Raw genomic sequence first — 24,062 nt, 5'->3', positions numbered from 1 at the left:
AAGCTTCTAACATGGATGAAAAATTTTCTGACTGATAGAAAAATGAGGGCAGTGATCAGAGGCAATGTTTTGAACTGGAGAAATGTCACAAGTGGAGTACCACAGGGTTCAGTTCTTGCACCAGTGATGTTTATTGTCTACATAAATGATCTACCAGTTTGTATACAGAATTATATGAACATGTTTGCTGATGATGCTAAGATAATAGGAAAGATAAGAAACTTAGATGATTGCCATGCCCTTCAAGATGACCTGGACAAAATAAGTATATGGAGCACCACTTGGCAAATAGAATTTAATGTTAATAAATGCCATGTTATGGAATGTGGAATAGGAGAACATAGACCCCCACACAACCTATATATTATGTGAGAACTCTTTAAAGAATTCTGATAAAGAAAGAGATCTAGGGGTGGTTCTAGTTAGAAAACTATCACCAGAGGACCACATAAAGAATATTGTGCAAGGAGCCTATGCCATGCTTTCTAACTTCAGAATTGCTTTTAAATACATGGATGGCGATATACTAAAGAAATTGTTCACGACTTTTGTTAGGCCAAAGCTAGAATATGCAGCGGTTGTGTGGTGCAAATATCTTAAGAAGCACATCAATAAACTGAAAAAGGTGCAAAGACATGCTACTAAGGGGCGCTTAATTTGGAAATAAGAGAGTTGTTGTAGGGCATTCAAAATTTATTAACCTGATACACGTGAAAGGTGCTGCAACTGGGCCAAGTTTCAGCATCTCGCCTAAATAGAGAGGGAGAAAAAAAAATTTAGACAATTTTTTAACAATGTTCAATTATTTTCACAGCCCACAATTGTGAACCGAAATCATTTCTATGACAACTATGACCTTACTATATAATAAAGATTTGAATATAGGATTTTTATCCCAGATGTATTTAGTGCAATAATACAGATTTTTAAAGTTTCCCAAAAAACGTATGCAACAAAATGAAGTTTATCAATATTTATAAAATCAATAAATCTACGTAGATAAGAAAAGCTACCAGTGTTTTTAGAGGCATAAACTTTACATATAATATGCAAGTTTCATGTAAATTGAATAATAAATAAAGGCTGTGAAGTCAGATATAGTTGTAAAATATTTACCTGCACAAACGAAGGTCAAAGTTCAGCCACCTTTGGGTGAGGTTGATGTTGACTAATATCATTCAAAATTTGCACCCTTGTAGATAGGCAGGGGTTCAATATGGTGTGCAAGTTCCATGAAGATCGCCTAATTAATAATAAAAAAAAATATTTGCCACCAGTTTTATATGTACAAATATTTATGAAGTAATATCACAATATAACACTAAAACATACTAACCTAATATAATTGGTCAGAAATATGGGTCCTGAAGGTGGCACTGGAGTAGCAGGTGCATGATCTGGAGTAGCAGGTGCATGATCTGGAGTAGCAGGTGCAAGATCTGGAGTAGCAGGTGCAAGATCTGGAATAACTGGTGCAAGATCTGGAGTAGCAGGTGCAAGATCTGGAGTAGCAGGTGCAAGATGTGCGGTGGCAGAGGGTGAGAGTGTGTGGGGGGGGGGGGGTTGCGGGATGCAACAAGCTCCTCCCACTCGTGGCTACCTCATCCTCACTCATCAGAATGTGTAATCTACGCATTGTGGCAATCTCATACCTTCTACGGAGAGCTCGCATGCATCTAGCTTTCCCCTTCTTCGTTTGGTACATCATATTGCAGTAAAAATAGCACAAATAGCGATAGTTCTGGGAGATATTGTGAGAGCGTTTCCACATTGATTCATCAGCTCAGGGACACACAGAGTGACTGACTTAGCTAGCAACCCCACCCTCTCTCTCACACGAGACTGTTGCCAATGAGTGAGTTTATATTCGTTTTATGCATAGCACGTTATTTTCCACGCTATTACGAAATATTAGACTTCTACAACGTAAGACACAATACCCCACGGCGCACCCAGGCCACGAGGACCGGATTGGGGAAAGTTGCAGCGGGAAATTTGACTCTAATTACGTTATTTTTCAAGATAACATAAAACGGTTTGCACCAGTGTTGCCAGAACGTTGTAGTATTTTTCGTAAATATTCCGTTTTTCTTCAGATTTTCGGAAATTAGCGCCCCTAAGTGGCTCCCAGAACTGAAGGGCAAGAGCTAAGAGGAGAGGTTAGAGGCATTAAATATGCCAAAACTAGAAGACAGAAGAAAAAGAGGTGATATGATCACTGTTAGGGAATGTAGATTCCCTCAGCTAGTTTTCCTAGTTTTCTAGATTAGGCTAGTCGCTCTAGGTACTCAAGTCAAGAAGTTTTCAAACTAACATACACTTGTGGGGTGTTGGATGAAAGCTCTTGCTATGGACTATCATTTAAGACTAGTCAGAAGTCTGTGATGGCTCTGTAGAGAGAATTACAGAAATTTTCCTGTTTCTGTGAAATAGGATGGGAGTTGAAAGTGAGCGGTGTGAGTAGGTACTTTTCTATGACCGTTAGACAGAGGGGTGAACGTTGCCCCCCCCCCCCCACCATGTGGGACATTGCGCCACTGTCTTTAGGCCTCCCCCTCCTTGTGACGTCACGGGACGCCTGAGGGTGAGTGAGGCCTGTGATTGGGTTAGGCATCTCTGCTCCTAGCTGAATTTTGGCGCGATCAGCTGTGATTGGAAGCGGCACCTTGAGTTGTGCCGGCTTCGTGCTGATTGGTCAAGACAAGGTGGGGGGGGGGGGAGATATGGGCATTTTGAGTTCCTTTAACCCGCGAAATCATCAGTTTGAGCTGGGCAGCAAGTGGAGGAGGACGTAGCTGGGTGGAGGTGGCAGCCTGCCACCTCCAACCCCGTTAATCGCTGTCATTACCTTGTTACTCAGTGTGGATGGCACTCCTGCCATCCTGGGTTGTGTCTAGGCCCAATTTGCATGAAATTGGGGCCGATGAGGTGCGGAAGGACCAGTAAAAAAAAGCCTCAGAGACAGTGGGCACCCATGAGGCAGATGGCAGAGCCTCATGGTGTAACAGGTGGTTCGAATATCCTGTCTAGTGTTGTATGGACAATGGACAATTGGTGGAATCAGGGCAGTGTAAGTGAGGTGTCATTACAGGCCCCTGTTAGAATTGGTATTCCACCGGGTTGGGTCCGCCATGTGGTGACGCCGCCGGCCATTGTCGCCCGAGTGTACAAGCGAGCATGCTGGTATGATGGGGTGTAAAGTGATCTCCCATCCATGTGTGTATGCCTGTAGGCGCAGCCAGCCAGCTGGGCTGAGGCATCCCATCTGTGCGCACCACCCCAGGCCGCCCACGCACCACCCACCTTGGCCAGCCGCCCGGGGGGGCCACTCCCCAGGTTTCCCGCGTGACCAAACCCCCACCCCCACCCCGCGCGCCAGCTCAGCTGGGGGGGGGGGGTGCTGTGTTGTCATGCGCTACCTGTGGCCACCCCTAGGGCCATGAGGTGGCCACATGTTTAGGCCACTTTCCCTGGACAGCCTAGAGCCACATCTTGTCGACGCAGGAGGAGCGAGCTAGGTGTTTACTGCCAGAGAGGTAGTGACCAGGGAAAGGATTGATGAGGATGTGTAGAATGTGAGTACAATTATCATTGTGTAACAGTGTGTTGAGGACTGGTGGAAATTCCGGTAAAGGCTGTGTTGTCCCATAGCCCCACCAGGCTAGGGAAGCAGCTGAGTGACAGCTGTCAGTGGCATGTCCAGGTGACTGGTAGGGCAGGTACCTGGAGATGGATGTTGTACACGGGACCACACTGTAGATACAGAGTTATGTATATAAGTGTGTAGACTGACTCGGGTATGTAACCGGTCAGTGTAGAGATTTACCATATAAATGATCCAGTTGTCGATTCTATATAATCGGTCAGACTGGATTAGTGCTATGGAGTACCAGCATGTAAAATTATAATCATTTACAGAGGTAGGCAGGCCAGCATTGCAGGGATGTCAGTGGATACCTTGAGGTCTGTGTAGTTAGAGTTACATTTACCTGATGATATAATTTTCATTGATTATGTGAATGCCATTTCTATGTGTTCATTTGCATGTTTTATGTACTGTGCTGTGTGGTGAGTCAGTAGATGTGATTGCTGACTGATTGCCTAATGATGTCATTAGCATGTGGGGTATGCTGACGGCATCATTATGTTGCAGGTTTGTGCAGTGTTGTTATCAGGTATTACGATATTACTGCCTAAGAGCTGTGTTGAGGGTTTAAGGGACCTCTATGATTATTCAGAGGAATTCACAGTACTTAATGAGAGCAAGCAATTGATTTGTTAATTGCCTTGCTGAGGTAAGTGTGTGCTCACAGTAGTCCTTTGCAACGGTTGCAAGATAAGGGGGGCAGTAATATTGGTATACTCTTGTTGTTGCCAAACCGTGTGTCATTACTGTGTGGGCATAGTAATTAACGTGTTGCAGTAGCCGCAACCATCTTTAACAACAACAACAACCGTTGAGTACACACTATCTACACTCCTCACTCTACGCTGTATTTCTGCCCTTAAACTACCGCCAGATGATGTAGACCACCACCCACAGGCAGCTAAGTACGTGGAGTCCAAGCATGTCATAGCACAATCAAAGTAACCAACCCAAATCGACTCTTTCCGACGCAAACTAAATTCAAAACAATCCTCTCTGTGTGAGTACCAGTGCCCGCCTCTGCCCACCACCGCGCTGCCTGCCGCAAGTTTCCACCACAACAAATACTCCAGTCATCCTACTACCACTGCCATTACCACTACTACTATTACCACTCTTACATCACTGTTTACGAGATTCAAGCGTGCTTCTGGTCCCTCACCGGATTTCCCTAACTGGGCTGATAATCAGTGGTTCAAAAAGTTGTGCTCAGTCCTTGAGGCTCAAAATACGATCATCTTGAGTCTTCAATCCGAAAATCAAGCAAACTGCTCGAACCTCCATCAACAACAACAAGAAATAACCCTCCTCTAGGAGGATAATAGAAACTTAAGGGCTAGCCGTGATCAACTCCAGCATGACTTGAATGGTCTCCGTGAGGAAAACATTTGTCTGAAATCTGATGAAGCCATAAAAAAACAAGAGGAAGCTCTCAGCAAAATGACTGCATGTATCAATACATTATCCGCCCAACGTTCCGTCACCCAGGATGAACAAGATCAGCAAAAGCTGCTTGACTCTGTAGTTGTGTCGTCCCAAGCTATTCCAGTGGAAAGCGAAGGTGAAAAGTGTATTGAAATTGTTCAGGATCTCTTAAAAATGAATTGCGTGTCTCTCTAAACAAAACAGACATTATTGCTGCCTACAGAGTAGGCAAAACGAACCCAACAGGACAAAACCAGCGGAAAATTCGCCTAAAATTGGCCTCCCAGTCCACGAAATCTCATTTTGTCCAAACAGCTGCATCCCAACGAAAGGGAATTTACATAAACGAGTGCTTGACTAGAAAAAGACAGCACCTCCTCTACCGCCTGCGTCAAATCCGTCAACAAAACCCAGACGCGATTCATCAGTGCTTCGTTAGAGATGGCTTGATTAAAGTTAGGAAAACATCAACAGGTAAAATGTTTACAATTGCTAATGAGGATAACCTCAACACTTTCCTCAACCAATGTGGTCTGTCTCACCTTATTATCACTCCCAATGAGTCAACATAATTAACCCCCTTGTCACCTAGTGCGGGCTAGGTATCCTAATTTCTCTTTGTTTCACTTTTTAATTACCTTTAAATTTAACTTTTACTAGTCATTTTCTGGACATAATTAACCGAGTGCTTCAATATTTCTTAAGGGTTTTTTAAGTATACGGTCATAACTAAACTACTTTTGGTTAATTATCTTTAGCTTAAATTTGCCTATGTGTATTATTCAACTTTTATCTTTGTTTTCATTTATTACCAAGGTTGCCTAGCCTTGCCATACTCTATTACTCCATTGTACCCCTGGCTTTGCCTGTGTCTCAATTATGCAAATTATTACTTACAGTGTACATGAGAGTACCTGTAAGCCCCTTGTAAGCTACCTCATTTTTTTCTTTTCTTGTTCATTTTTGTTTGTTTTTTGTATAGACTTGCTTATATATTTTATCCCCTTTTATATCATAATTCTATTTTGTATTCTGCCATTCTTGCCTTGTTTTCCTGCAACCAACCTTTTTATGCAGGCAAGTTTAGACCCTGAACTAAACCTCTTATCTACTATCTATGACAATCATCACTTTAATGATCTGAACTGCAGATATTTTACAGCACATGATGTAAACAATGTATTAACACATAATCACAATATCTCTGTAATCAACTTAAATGTTAGATCCCTAGGTAAACACTTCGATGATGTTAGTGCCTTGATTGAAACTATTGACAACAAATTCACTTTTATTATACTTACTGAAACGTGATTGAAAGAGGACACTACTCAACTCTTTAACATGCCTAACTACTCGGCAATTCACAACTGTCGTCAAATTCAGAGAGGTGGTGGTACTGCCCTTTACTACCACCATGAACTAACATGCTTAAAAGTAATTAGAACTAGAGACTGCTGTGGGGAGTATATCTTCGCCAGTTTCAGAGTCAAGGGTGCCGAGTCTATCCTGTCAGTGGGTGCAGTCTATAGAATTCCTAACACTGATGTGTCCGAATTCAATTCAAACCTTAGTAATCTAACACTCGATAACAGACTGAACAAAAACCATCTAATTATCGCAGGGGACTTTAATATTGATCTCTGCGAGCCTGAGCACCCTTCTGCTATTAGCTTCCTCAACTGTATGAATTCCTGCTTCCTCATACCCTTAATCACTAGACCTACTAGAATCACTGATAGTACTGCTACGACTCTAGATCACATCTGGACCAACATAACCTCTCCGCTTACTTCAGGTATAATCACCGATAGCACTACAGACCATTACCCAACATTTCTCTTAACTAACATTAACAAACCACCTCTAGAGTCAAGGGAGTTAAGTTTTAGGCTGCACAATGAATCTGCTATAGACAATTTTATAACTGCTGCTGGTAATGTCAGGAGTTGCTCCTGAGCTACCGTGCAGTGAGGACGTGTCAGCCAGCTCGCTCCGGTAGTTTGAGGTGGTTGACGTTTTCGCCGGCAGGGGGTGTGGGTGTCTCTACCCTCCCTGCTGTTCCTGGTGGTGTGGACGTGGCGCTTCTACGATGGGCGGCCATCTTCCCCCTGTCGTGAGGGTAAACTCCATCGGATTGGAGTTTACTGGCCGTGCTGGATACCCGCTGGTGGACGTGGTATTGAGTGCCATGCTTCGTGTCCCAGTTGGGGACGTATATGGCATTGAGCTGGTAACTGCTCACCGTGTAGTTGTCAAGTTTGTAGGTGAGGCGGTGTACCGTGCATTCTTAAGGGGGTACGAGGGACGTACTTTGCAGCTACAGGACGGCACCGGGTCAGTGACCATTTCAGACCGTAGTGGTGCTGTGACGTATGTCAGTGTTCATGGCGCCCCCATGGAGTTTCCTGAGACTCTCCTCCGGCGATTCTTCCAGAGGTACGGCTCCGTCGTCAGTGTGCGGATGAACTCACTGTCGTCTGGCACATATTCGGGTGTGAAGACCAACATTCGGACCCTCGGGATGCGACTGAGGTCGGACATACCGTGCTCTGTCCGGCTGTTGGGGTACTACGTGCGTGTGTTTTATGCCCGGCGACCCCGTACTTGCTTCCGGTGTGGCTTGTTGGGGCATCAGGCTGCCGGGTGTACTGCTGATCCAGTCGCTCCTGTGAACTTGTTCCAGTGAGGAGGATTTCCCGCCGCTCCCTCTGGAGAAGGACTCCAGGGGTGAGGAGGTGAGCGTCCCGTTCGCTGCTGCGACTCCCCCAGTGTCACCCGACGTTCCCCCGGTTGTTGCAGACCCTCTTCCGGGTGTTGCGGTGCCGTCAGATGTTCCTCCTGACCATGTCTCTGGCCCTGCCGTTCCCATGGACCTTCCTGGTGGTCCCTGTGGAGCGTCGCCGTCGGCTTCCTCATCTTCGGCTGTGGACCCTGGCCCTGCGTCCTCCCCTCGGGTTCCTCCTGTGCTGGGCGCTGGGGTGGCTGCGGTGCCTCCTGCTGTGTGTGGTCCGGTTCCCCCTGTGGTAGAGGCTGCTGCCGTTCTGCGACGGGCGTTGGTTCGCCCGGTTCGTGACGCCAGTGATTCTAGGTCCGCCTCCTGCTGTGAGGATGTGCGGCCAGTGCCCAAGCGGTCCAGGCATTCTTCTACTGCTTGGGCTGATGCGGAGGACTACGATGCAGGTGGAGCTTCGGGGGATGATGTGGCGCCTCCGGGTGCTTCGCGTTCTACGACGCTGGTGGTGGCTGACGTCCATGTGTCTGCTGTTGACGATGTTTGTACCTATGATTTACCTCCTGTTCTTTCTCCTGCAGAAGGTTCTCCGCAGTGGGGGGTGGTCGCTCCTACTGACGTGGATGGTGAGAGTTCTGGTGCGCGCCGAGGCATCAAGCTGGTACTGAAGAAGGATGCCAAGCGTGGGGGGTCCCGGCAGGAACAACGTCCGGTGGTTGACGCGGAGCGCTGTGAGGCGGCCGAGGAGGCTCCCAGTGCGCTGCCCATTGCCCGGCTTCGTGGGAAGGAGCCCCTCCCTCTCATCTTGGCCTCTGGGGTGTCGCAATGGTGCGCAGCATCCTCTGCAGTTTGACATTATTGACCGCGTGCATCCTGTTCCGTGGTGCCCTTCTTCCACCTGGGTACAGCGGGCTCGGTGTTTTGTTGTGGGTGTGCCCGAGTTGATGCCTGATCCACGTACTGTTAATACTGTGCCTGTTCCGGATAACATCATGTTACTGTGGGAGGCGTATTGTGTTCGGTTCCCGGCGGCGGAGTGGCCGGATAAGTATGAACAATTTGAGTAGTCTGTGTGCTTGCTGTGACCTGTGGTTTGTTTGCAATGTATTGTACATATTGTGCGCCCTTCAGGCCGGTGTTGTGTTTTTCATGACTGTTGTTTTGTTGTATTTATTGTATTTCCGTTACCCTTCTGTCCAGTACTGTTGTTTCTTTTTCCTGTGTTTCATTGTGTTTATGTTCATTGTTGTGATTTTGTTGTAGGCCCTTCAGGCCGGTATTTAGTGTATTTGTGTTACTTTGTGTTAATTTGCTTTGTGCTTTTGTATTTTGTTGTTGTCTGATTGTTTGTTCTTGGTTTCTTATTTTATTATATTTATTGTATTGTATTTATTCGCATGTTCGCATGTAAAAATAAAAAAAAAAATAAAAAAAAATCCTGCTTCCTCATACCCTTAATCACTAGACCTACTAGAATCACTGATAGTACTGCTACGACTCTAGATCACATCTGGACAAACATAACCTCTCCGCTTATTTCAGGTATAATCACCGATAGCACTACAGACCATTACCCAACATTTCTCTTAACTAACATTAACAAACCACTAGAGTCAAGGGAGATAAGTTTTAGGCTGCACAATGAATCTGCTATAGACAATTTTATAACTGCTGCTGATAATGTCAACTGGGAGTCCGAGTTAGGTAACATAGGGGACGTCAACCTAGCAGTGCGATCTTTTCTTCAAAAAACTCTTAGCCTTTATAACATCCACTGTCCTATGCTTACTAAACAAGTCACTACCAAAAGGCTAAACAATCCCTGGCTTACAAAGGAAATACTTAAATCCATTAATAAAAAACATGACCTTGAGAAGACGTATAGGTTAGGAACCGTCTCCAGAGAATTCTCAAAGAATTACTCGTTACTGCTTTCTAAGATAATTAGACGAGCCAAAACTAAATACTGCGAAGATAAATTTACCCAAATAAAAAGCAACATTAAAAAAACTTGGAGCGCAATTTCACAAATATTGGGATCAAAGAAGATTTTAAACAACAAACCAACACTCCTGTCCAATAATGGTCAGCATTCAGCCTCTGATTCTGCTATTGAGTTCAATAGGTTCTTCTCTTCCATTGGGTCATCCTTTGCAAATGATATTCCATCTTCCAGTACTGACGTTAAGGACTATCTTACAGGTAACTATCCACAGTCTCTGTACCTAAAGCCTACTAATTCCACTGACATCAATGAGATAATCTTTTCCCTTAAAACCAAGCCTAGTGCCCTGGAGGAGATACCAACATTAATTTACAAAAAAGCCTCCAGATCCTTAGCCCCTGCAATTGCATTGCTCTTCAACAAGTCACTTGAACTCCAAACCTTTCCAGATATTCTAAAAAAAAGCGAGAGTAACCCCTGTCCACAAATGTGGTGATCTCACAGATGTTAACAACTACAGACCTATTTCAATCCTGCCTAACTTATCAAAAATTTTTGAAAAACTAATCTACAAGCAGCTTTACTCTTATCTAGCAAAGCACAATATACTTAGCTCCTGCCAATATGGCTTCAGACCCAAAAAAAAAAGCACTAACGATGCACTTATTAGTATGATTAAGTTAATTCATGCAGCTCTTGATAAAAATGAGTTCCCTGTTGGGTTATTTGTGGACCTGCGTAAGGCTTTTGACACTGTCGACCACCAAAACCTTCTTCTTAAATTACATCATTATGGAGTCAGAGGACACTCCCTACAATACCTCAAATCTTACCTTACTGACAGGCTCCAGTATGTTTCTGTGAACAGTTCAATTTCTCCCACCCTACCCATCAACATTGGTGTTCCTCAGGGCAGCATACTTGGCCCTCTCCTCTTTCTCATCTTCATTAATGACCTTCCAAATGCCTCCCAACACCTCAAACCTATTCTATTTGCTGACGACACAACCTTCATTTACTCCAGTCCTGACCCCCTTGCTCTAAATGCCACAGTAAATACTGAGCTAAATAAAGTCCATCCTTGGCTAACTGCCAACAAACTCACCCTTAACATTGACAAAACTTTCTATATTCTGTTTGGCAATAAATCCTCTAATCAAATAAATCTCAAAATAAACAATACCCAAATTTGTAACAAATTACATGGAAAATTCCTTAGCGTTCTCATTGATCACAAGCTGAATTTCCAGGGACACATTCTAAATATATCAAAAAAAGTGTCAAATACTGTTGGCATTCTTTCTAAGATCAGATATTATGTACCCCGCCCTGCCCTGGTTACTCTCTATTACTCCCTCATCTATCCATACCTCAACTATGGTATTTGTGCTTGGGGTTCTACTACCCAAAATCGTTTACGACCTCTAATTACCCAACACAAAGCTGCTATTAGGACAATATCCAACTCTGGCCCCAGACATCACTCGGTACCCCTACTCAAATCTCTGAATATGTTAGATATTAAGTCACTGCACATTCTCTCTTGTGTATTATACATATATAAAACGATGAACTATAATGCCAATCCTGACCTCAAAAGCTTCATTGAAGGTTGTAACAGAACCCATGAGCACCACACCAGAAATAAATACCGTTTTGATATTCCAAGAGTACGACTTAATCAAACTAGAAATGCTTTACAAATCAAGGTACCCAGAATGTGGAATGACCTTCCCAACCATGTTAAAGACTGTACCTCTCTCAACCAGTTTAAGATAAAAACTAAACACTACCTAATAAATTCCCTGTAACCTACCTTACCCCTCTATTGTCAACCCATGTCTGTTATTTTTTTTAATCAACACTGTTTGTCAACCTATTGTATTTGTGCTGCTTTTTCAGTCATGTTCCCCCTTTTTTTTATCTTTATTTGTATTTGTTCTCAACACATTTTATTCTTTATGCTCAATTAGTATTAAGTTTTAGATATTAATGTTTTTCCTGCCCGAAACGCATTGCGTAATAGTGGCTTTAGGCATTGTATGTACTAGCTCTATCTATATATCGATCTATTAATGTAACATCACTTGTATGTATGTACCTTACCTGAATAAACATATTTTTTTTTTTTTATGTGGGCAGTGCATTTGTGTTGTTGCATGCCATTGAAGTGTGACCTATGTAATACTGGGGTTACTTTGTTTCTTTAAGTTGTGTTGAGGACTTAAGGATTCAGTGAGTTAATTAAAAAGGAGTAATTAACTGGATAAGGGGTGCACACTTATTGTTGAGTGAGTGAGAGCTGTTATGGGAGAACAGTGTTGAACTTGAGTGAGATACGTCTTGGGTGCAATTAATTGTCCGTGAGACAACTAATTGACCACTCTAGCTAATTATGTAATTAGCCTTCTCATCATGAATTCACGTAGTGGGAGAGGATCTGTCAGAGTCTGTCAGTATTTGTGTTAACGTAATTTGCTCGGGACTAATTACCTTTCGGGGGTATTTCAATTAGTGGCTCATGATAATTAGTGGAGTAATTAAGGTCTGGAGTCTTGAGGACTCAGATGACTCGGTAAAGCGAGGTCATGGAGCTAGCATAAATCGTTATATTGATTTTTTTTTTTTTTTTTTTTTTTACATGCAAGCATGCGTATAATGTACAATAAAAACAGAACAAATATAACATAGAACAAAAGTACAAAGCACACACACGTACAATGACAAAGGAACAAATCAAGAGAAGACCAGCCAGAAGGGCTGACCACAAAACAAAAATGCATATACAAACATAACACAAATATAAACACAGCGTAATACAAACATAAGGGAAACAGAGAGGCGAGAAACAGACAAAACAAGTCTGCTAACACCTCACACACATAATGCACACATAACAAAGAGCACACCTCAACAGCCTGAAGGGCACACAACCGAACACACAAACGCATAGGAACCGCACACCCCCCCACTAGCCATACAAGAAAACCCACAATACAAACCGGAGCACGCAGGAACCGGGAAACAATACCCACCCCACCCACTCACATACACACCCCACAACCAGGCAACACAAAATACATAGAAATCACTTGCGAGGAACCTCGTGAGAAATGTACTTCTCCGGGAAAAGATCATGAGGATAATTCGCCTTGTAAGCTTCCCAGACGAGATCTTCAAGGTCGGTAGGGTTTTTGATCCCCCGCGCTCGAGCGGGTATCATAAACTCGGGAACAACTATATCTGGCGGCATTGGCCAACGCCCAAGGTCACTGACGCAAGTCGCATAACGAGGCTGGGGAGCGCCATCCACGCCCTTCGAGGAAGCAGATGACACCGGAGAAGCGGACGAGGGTCGCCGAGCCTGCCACGCCGTCACCATCGGAGCAGGTGCCGGACGCTGAGACGAGAGCACTTCCACGGATACCGTAGGAGACACGGAAGGGACTGCAGGAAACGGAAGAGGCGGCAAGACCGCAGCCGAGGAAACGGGTAACGAGGAAGGGGCCACAGAACATCCAGAGCGAGCATCCTTTCTCAACATCACTACCAGGCCACCCCGCTCACCACCAACTACAGCAAGGGGAACCACCGCCCACGAAGAACCGGAGCCATCCGACGTAGGCAACGCACCTGAAGCAGGACCCTCGGACACCGGACCAGAAGTTGAGGCCGAAACGCCGGCACCGGCATCCTCAGGCAAGTGTACCTCCGCCACCACCGTAGTGTGCACCACATCCGGAGCCACTCCACCGTCAACGGAAGGACGACACTCGTCGAATTCGCCAACATCAGCCCACGCAGAAGAACGCCGGGAACGCTTAGGCTCGGGCCGCACATCATCAGACCCGGAGGCAGACTCAGCGACCCGCGCAGCACCAACCGAGCGAACCGACGCACACCGCAGCACGGCAGCCTCCTCAACCACACGGGGCACCATGCCAGGCACAGGAGGGAATGCCGGAACCACCTCAGCTCCCAGCACAGCCGGAACAGACGGCGAGGGCGCAGGGACCGGGACAGACACAGCAGAGGAAGAACTGGAAGACGAGGGGTCCGAGCAAACGGCAGGCGGAAGAGGCTCAGGGACACCAGCTGGAGCACTAGGCGAGGACCCAACCTCCGGAGGAGATGCGGCAACAACAGGGGGCGCAACAGGCGGAGCAACAGCTGCTACAGAGGGCACCTCCTCAGCCGAAGAGACGTCCATACCCACCGAATCATCCCCCACAGGAAGGGGCGGAAAATCCTTCCTCGCTGAAGAGATTCACTGGTGCAACAGCAGGCGCAGAACAGTCAGCAGCCTGATGGCCCAAAAGACCACAACGATAACACGTCCGCGGCTGACGGGCGTAAAACACCCGAACGTTGTACCCCATAAGGCGCACAGAGGACGGAATATCCGCCCGGAGTCTCATGCCCAAGGTGCGAATGCTAGACCTCACACCCTTAAGAGGACTAGAAGACACCACGTTCACTCTCACACTAACAACTGCGCCAAACCGGCCGAAATTACCGCCGTAGCAGAGCCTCTGGAAACTCCAAGGGAGCCCCATGCACACTGATGTAAGTAAGTGCACCACTCCTATCCGAGAGGGTGACGGTGCCCGCACCATCCGGCAGGGGCAGTGTCCGCCCCTCGTATCGCCGGAGAAAATCGCGATACGCCACCTCCTCTGCAAACTTCACAATTGCCCTACGGGCCGTTACCAACTCGACCCCATAAATCGCAAACACAGGGACAGAGAGCATTTCACAAGCCAGGGCAATCTCCGGTTAACCAGCCCGCACAGAGAACTCTAGTCCCACAGACTGAGCCCAGACGACAGGGGGAAGAGGGACCCCCATCGTAACGCCACGTCAGCACAGGCGAGCAGAGACACACCAGCCCCCAACCGGCCGAAACGGGCAAAAAACCACGTTATATTAATCATATCCTGTATGAGGACAGTGGATTAATTGCACTCATGTTAATTTGGGTAATTAACTCCTTTCCCATGAATTCACAGTGTTTGATGAGACCTGCTTAGGCAGTGCGGAGTGAGACGTATTTATGGATGATTAATTATCGGTCCTGGTGACAGTTAATTAATTGCTCGGAGTTAATTAGGGTAATTAACACTCACTATAGTAATTTTTGACACAGACTGTTGAGAAGCTACCAAGTTAGGGTAGACTTAGTTAACGTAACTCAATGGGGATGTAATTAGTGGTCCGTTTGACCTTAATTAAGAATTACTCACTGAATACTTGCAAGGAGTCAAGTGTGATGTAATATGAGAGAGTTTTGAGTTATTGTTAACAAGATGACATGTGTTAAGAGAGACAGGTGTTAATGATTAACGTAGAGTACCATCATGTTGTTGTCTATGAGAGACAATTGTTTGTGATTACCGTAGTACTTTGTTGCTGACTGCTGCGATCAGTCAATTAACGTAATTAATCACATAACCAGTGGTAATTGATTAAGGCAATTTCTTTTGTTTATCGTCGGGTGACGAGAGTAGAGTAACTTAGGGATTACTGGAGCTGTGTCCTAGAATCCCACCTTGCCTGACTCTGTTTACAGTGCAGCTTCTTGTAGGGAGTTGCAAAGAGTGTTCACACTGGGATGTGATAGGGGGAGTCATTGTTGGACTAACTGCCTAGTTACGTGGGTCACTCCTGTTTGGAAGGAGGATCCTTAAGCTTGTGATTAGAGTAGCTGTCAGGGAGGCCGTGACACTATTGATTGCATGCTTGTGTCTTCAGTGGGCATCATTGTCAGTTAGTTCACTTGTCAGCCCGAAGTGTCAGCAGGATGGAGCCTGCTGTCATTTCTCGAGGGGCTGTTGAATAGCTGTGTTGCAATTGCCACTGGATGGACAATAACATAACCACTCGCTGTGGTGTAACTTAGTCTGTGATATTTTTTTTATTTGCAATATTGCGTCATCAGTGGGCACACCTGTGTTCAGGTTAGTTCAGTATGCAGCCGCACAGCAAGGGTTGCTATTTAGCTGTTTGTTATCGTGCCACTGGATGGACATTAACGTAACGTAAACTCGGTAATGTAATAGTTAGTCTCTTGTTATTAATAAATTGTTAAGTTATAGAAAACGGTCTTTGATGTCAACCCTTCAACCATTCTTTTCCACCCATGTTCTGCTTTATACGATTAAATATTGATGTGATCTTGATATGACGGCTGTTCTTGGGAATTCGAATTCCAATTCATAGTGCCACATCAAATATAAATATTTGATTGTGAGAACCCGTCGGTTACCCTTTATTAGTTTTAATGTCCTGTTTAACTAGGAGGAGCCAGCGGCCTATTGTGGACAGGTTTTCACCCCTAGTGGTGGAGGCCTGGCGGTTTGCTCCCGCTTTTCCTTTTTCTATTGGACTCATGCTTAACTGCCGTGAGCAGCCTTTAAACTTGTAGTCCACCTTTTAAGGGAGGTAGGCGTAGAAAAAAATCTCACAATCACTACATACAAAATAGTAACAGGAATTGATAAAATCGATAGGGAAGATTTCCTGAGACCTGGAACTTTAAGAACAAGAGGTCATAGAATTAAACTAGCTAAACACAGATGCTGAAGAAATATAAGAAAATTCACTTTCGCAGAGTGGTAGACGGTTGGAACAAGTTTGGGGAGAAGGTGGTGGAGGCCAAGACCGTCAGTAGTTTCAAAGCGTTATATGACAGAGTGCTGGGATGACGGGACACCACGAGCATAGCTCTCATCCTGTAACTACACTTAGGTAATTACCAATTGCTTTGAAATTTTGACAAAACACTGCATTCGAAAAGGCGCATCTTTCTTTATACCTACTATATAGATGCCACCTCTGTGACAGGTAAAAACTTACGTTTTGAAAAACAGAGCCATCTGTTGCACATAATAGCAACATGCACACTATACTAAATATGTCACGAATTCCATTTCAATGTTTCTTATTGCATTGATAAATTGTATTTTCATAGATTTTGATTTATTTGTTTTTTTATTGAATTATTTTGTGTGACATTGTGTTGGAATTAAACTGTGCTGTTTACCATACTGTTCATTTCGTAAGTATAAGTATAAATGCCACATCTGTAACAGGTAAAACTATGCTTTTCTTGAAAAACAGCATCATCTGTTGCATGTAAGAGTAACATACATGGTATACTAAATATGTTTCAATTCCATTTCAATGTTTCTGATTGCATTGATAAATGTAATTTTCATAGATTTTTATTTATTTTCATTTTGATTGAATTATTTTGTGTGAATTGCATTGTAGTTGAGCTTTGTTGTTTACCACACCGTTCATTTCGTGAGTATAGTTTATTTTTTGTATTTTTTCATATTTTCATTTCATTTTTTAACTGTTTTTCTTATATTTCAGTGATGGGCACATCAGATCATTTGATGTTCCCAATTTTCTGATGGGAACATCAGACCATTTGGGAAGGCATTGGATGAAGGCATAGGGAATGGTTGGGATGACGAGGGGATGGAAGTGAGAGATGGTGGGGAAGACGAAGGGACAAACAAGGGAGGGAGGTAATGGTGGGGAAAGACGAGGGGACGGGGGAGTTTGGGATAGTGGGGACGAGGGGACGGAGGAATGGAGAACTGGTGGGGAGGACAAAGGGATAGGGGAGTGGGGCATGGTGGGACGGAAGAGGGGATGGTGGAGAGGGGAAAGGTTGGGAGGCGGAGGAAATGGGTGAGGGGGAAATGGTGGAGAGGACTGGGAGACAGGGTATATATATATATATATATATATATATATATATATATATATATATATATATATATATATATTAGCAGTATATGTTTATATAATATATATATTGGTCCATATTTCTTGATGCTTCTATATTGGAGCAGAGTCTTGAGGTGGGTAGAATATAGTTGTGCATTAATTGGCTGTTGATTGCTGGTGTTGACTTCTTAATGTGTAGTGCCTCGCAAACGTCAAGCCGCCTGCTATCGCTGTATCTATCGATGATTTCTGTGTTGTTTACTAGGATTTCTCTGGCGATGGTTTGGTTGTGGGAAGAGATTATATGTTCCTTAATGGAGCCCTGTTGCTTATGCATCGTTAAACGCCAAGAAAGAGATGTTGTTGTCTTGCCTATATACTGGTTTTTTTTGAGCTTACAGTCCCCAAGAGGGCATTTGAAGGTATAGACGACGTTGGTCTCTTTTAAAGCGTTCTGCTTTTTGTCTGGAGAGTTTCTCATGAGTAGGCTGGCCGTTTTTCTGGTTTTATAGTAAATTTTCAGTTGTATCCTCTGATTTTTGTCTGTAGGGATAACGTTTCTATTAACAATATCTTTCAGGACCCTTTCCTCTGTTTTATGAGCTGTGGAAAAGAAGTTCCTGTAAAATAGTCTAATAGGGGGTATAGGTGTTGTGTTAGTTGTCTCTTCAGAGGTTGCATGGCGTTTCACTTTCCTTCTTATGATGTCTTCGACGAAACCATTGGAGAAGCCATTGTTGACTAGGACCTGCCTTACCCTACAGAGTTCTTCGTCGACTTGCTTCCATTCCGAGCTGTGGCTGAGAGCACGGTCGACATAAGCGTTAACAACACTCCTCTTGTACCTGTCTGGGCAGTCGCTGTTGGCATTTAGGCACATTCCTATGTTTGTTTCCTTAGTGTAGACTGCAGTGTGGAAACCTCCGCTCTTCTCCATGACTGTTACATCTAGAAAGGGCAGCTTCCCATCCTTTTCCATCTCGTAAGTGAAACGCAGCACGGAACTCTGCTCAAATGCCTCCTTTAGCTCCTGCAGATGTCTGACATCAGGTACCTGTGTAAAAATGTCGTCAACATACCTGCAGTATATGGCCGGTTTCAAGTTCATGTCGACTAAGACTTTTTCCTCGATGGTACCCATGTAGAAGTTCGCAAACAGGACACCTAGGGGAGAACCCATGGCGACCCCATCTACTTGCTTATACATGTGCCCATCCGGGCTCAAGAAGGGATGCCTCTTTAGTACAAGCTTGGAGTAGTTTCCTTAGGATATTTTCTGGTATGTCAAGAGGAGTACAGGCTGGATCACGATATGCTCTGTCGGCTATCATCCCGATTGTCTCGTCCACAGGTACGTTGGCAAACAGCGATTCTATGTCCAACGAGGCTCTTATCCCTGTGGCCTGTGTGCCCCGCAGTAAGTCAACAAATTCCTTTGGAGACTTCAGGCTGAAGGCGCAAGGGACATAAGGAGTCAGCAGGCCGTTGAGTCGCTTCGCCAGTCTGTACGTGGGTGTGGGTATCTGGCTAATGATTGGCTGAAGTGGGTTTCCAGGCTTGTGCGTCTTGACATTTCCATACGCATATCCAGGTTTATATTCCCCAATAATCTTTGGCAGGTGGAGTCCGGATTTCTTGGCGTTCACAGTTTCGATCAGTTTGTTGACCTTTGCCTTCAATTCGGCTGTAGTGTCCATCATTACCCTTTGCAATTTAGTTTGGTCAGAGAGTATGAGGTTCATTTTCGCCAGATATTCGTCTTTTTTAAGAATGACGTATATTGTCGACTTGTCACCTCTCCTGACAACTATCTCCTTGTTCTCACGAAGGCTTTTAGCTGCCGCTTTGAGCTCGGGGTACAGTATGGTGCTTCTGTAATTGCCTCGATTCTTTCCTCCTTCCGCAATAAGTTCTGCTTGTAAGGTATCTTTGGTAGTGACCTTCTTTTGTGTCTCGAGGTCGAATATGTCGTTCAACGACATATTCGTCCAACGACATAGGTGAAACACCTCAGCACTGAAACAAGGATTATCAAGAAACTAATAACGTTATATGGAGGACCTATGGCAATTCCACGACCAAGAGATGGCTTCCTGAACCTTGCAGGAATTAACCTCACTGAGGACCAAGTCACTCTCCTAAATCTGGGTATAAACTGTCATGTTATGTCCAGACCGAGTGAGATGGCCCGGAAAGTGGAGTTGGAAATTCTGTTAATATATATATGACTTACTGCGGGGCACACGGGCCACAGGGATAAGAGCCTCGTTGGCCGTAGAATCGCTGTTTACCAACGTACCTGTGGACGAGACAATCGGGATGATAGCCGACAGAGCGTATCGTGATCCAGCCTGTACTCCTCTTGACATACCAGAAAATATCCTAAGGAAACTACTCCAAGCTTGTACTAAAGAGGCACCCTTCTTGAGCCCGGATGGGCACATGTATAAGCAAGTAGATGGGGTCGCCATGGGTTCTCCCCTAGGTGTCCTGTTTGCGAACTTCTACATGGGTACCATCGAGCAAAAAGTCTTAGTCGACATGAACTTGAAACCGGCCATATACTGCAGGTATGTTGACGACATTTTTACACAGGTACCTGATGTCAGACATCTGCAGGAGCTAAAGGAGGCATTTGAGCAGAGTTCCGTGCTGCGTTTCACTTACGAGATGGAAAAGGATGGGAAGCTGCCCTTTCTAGATGTAACAGTCATGGAAAAGAGCGGAGGTTTCCACACTGCAGTCTACACTAAGGAAATGAACATAGGAATGTGCCTAAATGCCAACAGCGACTGCCCAGACAGGTACAAGAGGAGTGTTGTTAACGCTTATGTCGACCGTGCTCTCAGCCACAGCTCGGAATGGAAGCAAGTCGACGAAGAACTCTGTAGGGTAAGGCAGGTCCTAGTCAACAACGGCTTCTCCAATGGTTTCGTCGAAGACATCATAAGAAGGAAAGTGGAACGCCATGCAACCTCTGAAGAGACAACTAACACAACACCTATACCCCCTATTAGATTATTTTACAGGAACTTCTTTTCCACAGCTCATAAAACGGAGGAAAGGGTCCTGAAAGATATTGTTAATAGAAACGTTATCCCTACAGACAAAAATCAGAGGATACAACTGACGATTTACTATAAAACCAGAAAAACGGCCAGCCTACTCATGAGAAACTTTCCAGACACAAAGCAGAATGCTTTAAAAGAGACCAACGTCGTCTATGCCTTCAAATGCCCTCTTGGGGACTGTAAGCTCCAAAAAACCCAGTATATAGGCAAGACAACAACATCTCTTTCTAGGTGTTTAACGATGCATAAGCAACAGGGCTCCATTAAGGAACATATAATCTCTTCCCACAACCAAACCATCGCCAGAGAAATCCTAGTAAACAACACAGAAATCATCGATAGATACAGCGATAGCAGGCGGCTTGACGTTTGCGAGGCACTACACATTAAGAAGTCAACACCAGCAATCAACAGCCAATTAATGCACAACTATATTCTACCCACCTCAAGACTCTGCTCCAATATAGAAGCATCAAGAAATATGGACCAATAGGCTTTCTACAATCACTTCCATTCAATACCCATTGTTTCGTGTTGATGAACTTAATACCCTATTAAATACCACCTCACCCCATCCACCTCACTCAAATGTAGATATAAACAAATCGACGATGTATAAGTTCTATTCAGTTGTGTATGTGTTAACTAAAGTCTTTGAAAATGTAATAAGTTTTACGAAACGCGCTCAAGTGTCGCGTCAGACTAGAAATAAAAATGAATTTTGGAGAATTGATTTTTGAATTACCACCAACAGTGAAAAGAATCGTACGAAAGATCGAGAAAATTCGTGTTAGAATTATTAATCTTACTTTTTCGGTCATATTTAATAATATATGTCTACAGGAAAGACTGCTACCAATATATATATATATATATATATATATATATATATATATATATATATATATATATATATATATATATATATATATATATATATATATTGGTGTATACTGGCAGCAGGTTTTCTTTCAAACATGTTTCATTGAATATGACCGCATATTCTGAGTTTATTATTTTCTGGTTTAGGGCTTCTATCCCTCTAACTATTTTCTTAGCATCAGGGCTTAATTGAAATAGGAGTTCTCCAAAACTCATTTTCGTACTTTTAAGGTGAAGAAAAGAAGTGATTTACTATAGAGTGTATTACACTTATTTATATAATTCGCACGTTTCGAACCTCCATGGTTCATTCTCAAGTGATCAGATCTTACAATACTAGTTGATTTTATACCCGCACTGGGTCAGGTGATAATACAATAGAGGTGAAAACATGGGGGGATACATAAGGGATAAATGTGAGGTGAAACATAGAGGCTGCAGAAGGCTTATTGGCCCATACGAGGCATCTCCTATCCAAACACAAAGATTAATCCAGTGTAATTGGCCTATTATGTTGGACATTGTCTTCTGTGTTGGCATCGATATGTTCTTGTCTTGTCTTGTCTCTCTATCTCTCTCTATATATATATATAAATATATATATATATATATATATATAACTGAAAACTCACACCCCAGAAGTGACTCGAACCCATACTCCCACAACTGGTATGTACAGGGACGCCTTAATCCGCTTGACCATCACGACCGGACATAAGGAAGTGATAGCCGAGGCTATATGAACCACTTCCCCGCCGGCACTCGGATGGTAATCTTGGGCATAGCATTTTATCAAATCACCTCATTCTTTGGGGCACACGTGAGGAACACAAATGCAAACAAGCCTGAATGGTCCCCAGGACTATATACAACTGAAAACTCACACCCCAGAAGTGACTCGAACCCATACTCCCACAACTGGTATGTACAAGGACGCCTTAATCCGCTTGACCATCACGACCGGACATAAGGAAGTGATAGCCGAGGCTATATGAACCACTTCCCCGCCGGCACTCGGATGGTAATCTTGGGCATAGCATTTTATCAAATCACCTCATTCTTTGGGGCACACGTGAGGAACACAAATGCAAACAAGCCTGAATGGTCCCCAGGACTATATACAACTGAAAACTCACACCCCAGAAGTGACTCGAACCCATACTCCCAACAACTGGTATGTACAGGGACGCCTTAATCCGCTTGACCATCACGACCGGACATAAGGAAGTGATAGCCGAGGCTATATGAACCACTTCCCCCGCCGGCACTCGGATAGGTAATCTTGGGCATAGCATTTTATCAAATCACCTCATTCTTTGGGGCACACGTGAGGAACACAAATGCAAACAAGCCTGAATGGTCCCCAGGACTATATACAACTGAAAACTCACACCCCAGAAGTGACTCGAACCCATACTCCCAACAACCTGGTATGTACAGGACGCCTTAATCCGCTTGACCATCACGACCGGACATAAGGAAGTGATAGCCGAGGCTATATGAACCACTCCCCCGCCGGCACTCGGATGGTAATCTTGGGCATAGCATTTTATCAAATCACCTCATTCTTTGGGGCACACGTGAGGAACACAAATGCAAACAAGCCTGAATGGTCCCCAGGACTATATACAACTGAAAACTCACACCCCAGAAGTGACTCGAACCCATACTCCCAAGCAACATCTGGTATGTACAGGGACGCCTTAATCCGCTTGACCATCACGACCGGACATAAGGAAGTGATAGCCGAGGCTATATGAACCACTTCCCCGCCGGCACTCGGATGGTAATCTTGGGCATAGCATTTTATCAAATCACCTCATTCTTTGGGGCACACGTGAGGAACACAAATGCAAACAAGCCTGAATGGTCCCCAGGACTATATACAACTGAAAACTCACACCCCAGAAGTGACTCGAACCCATACTCCCAACAACATCTGGTATGTACAGGACGCCTTAATCCGCTTGACCATCACGACCGGACATAAGGAAGTGATAGCCGAGGCTATATGAACCACTTCCCCCGCCGGCACTCGGATGGTAATCTTGGGCATAGCATTTTATCAAATCACCTCATTCTTTGGGGCACACGTGAGGAACACAAATGCAAACAAGCCTGAATGGTCCCCAGGACTATATACAACTGAAAACTCACACCCCAGAAGTGACTCGAACCCATACTCCCAACAACATCTGGTATGTACAGGGACGCCTTAATCCGCTTGACCATCACGACCGGACATAAGGAAGGTGATAGCCGAGGCTATATGAACCACTTCCCCGCCGGCACTCGGATGGTAATCTTGGGCATAGCATTTTATCAAATCACCTCATTCTTTGGGGCACACGTGAGGAACACAAATGCAAACAAGCCTGAATGGTCCCCAGGACTATATACAACTGAAAACTCACACCCCAGAAGTGACTCGAACCCATACTCCCACAACTGGTATGTACAGGGACGCCTTAATCCGCTTGACCATCACGACCGGACATAAGGAAGTGATAGCCGAGGCTATATGAACCACTTCCCCGCCGGCACTCGGATGGTAATCTTGGGCATAGCATTTTATCAAATCACCTCATTCTTTGGGGCACACGTGAGGAACACAAATGC

General features: G+C 44.5%; 1 protein-coding gene and 1 long non-coding RNA gene across 2 annotated transcripts in view; one reads left to right on the top strand and one right to left on the bottom strand.

Moving 5' to 3' along the window:
• The window catches only part of LOC138370860 (uncharacterized), a 300,961-nt gene that overhangs the window by 105,075 nt on the left and 171,824 nt on the right, over positions 1-24,062 (top strand). The window lies entirely within an intron of this gene.
• Positions 526-2,092, bottom strand: LOC123753345 (uncharacterized). Its single transcript, XR_011230211.1, has 3 exons — positions 1,337-2,092; positions 1,117-1,243; positions 526-750 (listed from the first exon to the last, which is right to left on the bottom strand). It is a non-coding gene; the product is annotated as an uncharacterized lncRNA (long non-coding RNA).

This window comes from Procambarus clarkii, chromosome 33 (genome assembly GCF_040958095.1).
Source record: "Procambarus clarkii isolate CNS0578487 chromosome 33, FALCON_Pclarkii_2.0, whole genome shotgun sequence".
Classification (NCBI taxonomy): Eukaryota; Metazoa; Arthropoda; class Malacostraca; order Decapoda; family Cambaridae; genus Procambarus; species Procambarus clarkii.
This window is presented reverse-complemented; position numbering and strand designations above follow the sequence as displayed.